Raw genomic sequence first — 3866 nt, forward strand, 5'->3', positions numbered from 1 at the left:
ACACACACACACACACACACACACACGCACGCACGCACGCACACACCTGCATCAGGCTTATCCCCTTCCTCCCCCATGTGTCACTACACCCGTGGGACTTCCCCCCTGCTGCCTGCTGCTGTTGTGTTTGCTTACCTGTAATAATCCCCCGATTCTCTTTCTCCCTGCTCTTTATACCCGGACACACCAACCACCACCACCGACACCACCGCCGCCGCTTTTTATTACTCCCCTCTCGTTTTTTGATATTTCTCCCTTAACAATGTTTTCATGAAAAATGCATGCGAGCGCGGTGCTCTAGCAGTAGGGCGGGGCCGGCGGGCCGGCCGGCCGGCTAGCCTCTGTGTTTGAAATATTTCTGTTATGCATGCAGAATTTTCAATTGCCTGATGGCATGCAGAGGAGTGAGGAGGAGGAGGAGAAGGAAAAAGTTGGGCGGCGAGAGGGGGGCTCTGCTCCGGCGTTGGGCCCTTGCTCCCCCTTGACATAAAGACCACCCCGAGCCGCCCCGCCCCGCCCCGCCCCTACTCTCTGCTATGTAAATCTCCATTCCCCTAGTGGTTGGTGTGTTGCTTGATGGCGAAACACGGGCCGAAAGGCTGCATAAAGTTGCAGAGGAAAAGTCGTCGACTCCCTTGACCCCCCCCCCATTTCCCCCTGTTATGCATGATTTGAGCGGCAATGGGCCCCACTGGCCCCACTTTAGCGCGGGACCTTCTTTCTTTGTGTGTTTCTTCTACGTTTGGGTATGGCGTTTTGAGCAGCGAGCGTGCTATACACACTCTGTAGTGACCGAGGACTGTCTCTTTCCAGGTGAGCTGGAGAAGAAATCTCTCCATGCGAAAGTTTCCGTAAACTCGCGGTGTGGCGTGCGCGCTCCAGCCTCTGATTGTCATCGCTCTGCGTAGACGGTTGCTCTCTCTCTCTCTCTCTCTCTCTCTCTCTCTCGTTCTGCGTGTAATCTACATCGCAACAACTGAAATTGCACCCATTAAAAAAAAAAGAAAAAACGAAAAAAGAATTCATCAGCAGAGAGCTTTCATAAAGCCGAGTAACAATAACCGAGGACGGATTGCAGCTTGAGCAGTTTAGGAGGCAGGAGAAGGAAATAAGCTGCTCACAGCCGGTGCAGCAGTCCACTGTGCTGTAAAATGTTATCCCATTATTTTCTGATTTTGAACCGACGTTGTTTCAGAAAATCTATACCAAAATTCACGATTATGGAATTTGACAGATTTTTTTCCCCTTCAATTCTTCCTGTCATTTTTTTTCGTGTCTGTGTGTGATGACGCGATGCGACAGGTGTGAATAAGCCCTTTCCTCTGATTTTTATGAGCCGTTTGAAAACCAACGTGGTGGTGAGGGACAGGGACACGGGATGTCTGACGACGGCGGTGCGGCCCGCGGGCTGCGTGGCAGGCACTGGCTCACATGCACCCGGCGTGAACCAGAAACCGGTTCTCGCTTTTGGAGGTTGGCAGCGCTGTGTGGTAAGAGTGACGACAAGCACCAGGTGTGTGTGTGTGTGTGTGTGTGTGTGTGTGTGTGTTTGTGTGTGATGCGCGCAGCCGCTTCTCTTGGGGCGCAACGTGTGTCTCTGGTGTAAAATATGCTCCTGGACACGCAAAATTTGTGTTGGCGAGATTTTAATTCATAAAATCGCCAACAGCTTTTCTTAGCGTTTTCACAGTGTAGCTGCGCGGGCGCATTCGTAGCACCCGCCCCTATGTACATAGGGCGCAGCCCGGCCCAGTCCGACGGGCGTTCTAAGCCATAAAACCTGACCTGCGCGTGAAGCCTCTCGGCCGAAAAGTGCAGTTTCCAGCTCTTTCCGAAATTCTTAATACCAACCTATCAATTGCAACTAATTATTTCAAATCTTTTGGTCGTCCAAGTTGTTCGTCTGCCTCCGTCCTTGACGCGATGGTCAGAGTGGGCGTAACGCAGCGCAGCGCCCCGGCCGCTCAGCCGGCCCGGGGAGGGCCGCGCGGACCCCCCGTAGGATCGTTGTATTTCTACCCGAAATGTTGGCAGTGAAATTGTACCCTGCCCGGCAAGGGGCTGCGGGGTCCAGGCGCACAGCGCACAGAGTAGGCAGTCGGTTGAGGAAGAGTCAGGAAGAGAGTCGAGGAGAGGTGAGTGCGGAGAGTCGAGGAGAGTTGTCTTGGAGTGTCGAGTGGACAGAGTTGAGACGCAGAATCGGAGAGTTCGTTCTAGAGCGCGAGTGTGGACTTGAGTGAGTGTGCAGCGGAAGAGAGAGAGAGAGTCGCGAAGAGTGTGTGTAAGTGAGACAGAGACAGTCAGTAGAGTCAGAGCGAGTGCGTAGGGTAGAGAACGAGAGTTTGAGAGACGGTATTTTCTTTGTTTGATTTAGAGTTAATTCTCAGAAGCAGTAAGATTTTCCAGTAGAGTCGTTTCTTTGTAAAGTGCCCTGTTTGAATAATTACCTAATTTGACCTCACTGTAAAAAGCTTACGGTGAATTTCACTGTAAGCTACGGTGACATACACCGTAGGCCACGGTGCTGCAGGGGTTCATCGTAGCTTACGGTGAAATTCACCGTAAGCTTTTTACAGTGCTCAATTTGGTGTATTTTCCTTCAACTCGACATTTTTATATTCGGACACCACAGTTATTCATTTCCTCGATATTTAATTTTCCCAAACCCACGCATCAGTTGGCGGGCGTGCCTCTCAATTTCATTTTCGCGCAATTTTTAAGTTTTGCCCGTCAACATGTGTAAATGTTGTAGAGTTGGAAGTTGCAATTTTTTTCCGGAAATTTCCCGAAATATTGCCGAAATTTTTCGGGAAACTTCAGTCTGAGTCTTCAATTTTCCATTTTTCCGGAAATTTTCCGGAAACTTTTCAGGGTTTCCAACTCTAGCATGTTGTGGTAGGTTTGTGGGTTATATAGGTGTGTGAATGTTGTCGCTCACTTGTTGGCGCAGAGCACTCAAGGTGTGTGAATTTTCCTATTCGCCAATTTTGAACCACATGTGAAGTGCGAATTTTCTTTAGAATTGGCGTATGTTTTCTCGGCTGAATTCTCTGGGAGAAGCGTAGGGAAGCTATACTCCCGAGCGACGGTGATGGAGCAGTCGCTGCATTTCTCGCTCGACCGACGCGACGGACGGCTGTTAGCGCGCAGCTGCTAATGGCGTCTGGGGTCGGAAGCCCTGGGAAGTTTCCGAAAGATTTCAGGAAAAAATCCGGAAAAACGGAAAATTTCCGGGAAAAAATTGCGAATTTCTCAGACTTTAGAAGATTTTCCGTTGTTAGTTTCCAGAAATTTTCGGGAGATTTTCGGAAATTTTCCATCTTTTGGGAAATTTCTAAGCCCAATAAGGGCGTTTCTTTCGTTACTGGGTAAATGAATTTTACCAAGGACCCTTTTCGAAATGGAATAAGTGTGTGCTACATTCGAACACTTCAAAGTGCGTTACCAAATTTCAATCACAAAATTGTGTCGGGCTTGGAAACGTGTGTGACCGTTTTGTCATGCAGGGAAAATTTCGTGACAGCCGTAGAAAATTGCGTCAATTGGGTCACACTTTGCTTTCTGTAAAGTAGTTGCTCGGTGTGCCCGTTTGGGTTGCTCTCTGGGTATGTGTGTGTGTATGTAGGCGGTGACTGACCAGTGTCGGGGAATGCCGCCCCGTATAGTGCCCGGCGCTACACTACAACGCCCTGTGGGCACACAAAGTGCAGTGTGTGTGTGTGTGTGAGAGAGAGAGAGAGAGAGAGAGAGGAGCTCATTAGCTGATGAGATACTGCGTGCTGGTGGTCTGGCTAGCGCTTTGCTGTACGGCGGAAGCACTCATCAGCTAAACGCGTTCGCACCCCCTCTCCTCCCTCTCCCCCCCC

This window comes from Frankliniella occidentalis, unplaced genomic scaffold (assembly GCF_000697945.3).
Source record: "Frankliniella occidentalis isolate FOCC.00 unplaced genomic scaffold, Focc_3.1 Scaffold5, whole genome shotgun sequence".
Taxonomy (NCBI): Eukaryota; Metazoa; Arthropoda; class Insecta; order Thysanoptera; family Thripidae; genus Frankliniella; species Frankliniella occidentalis.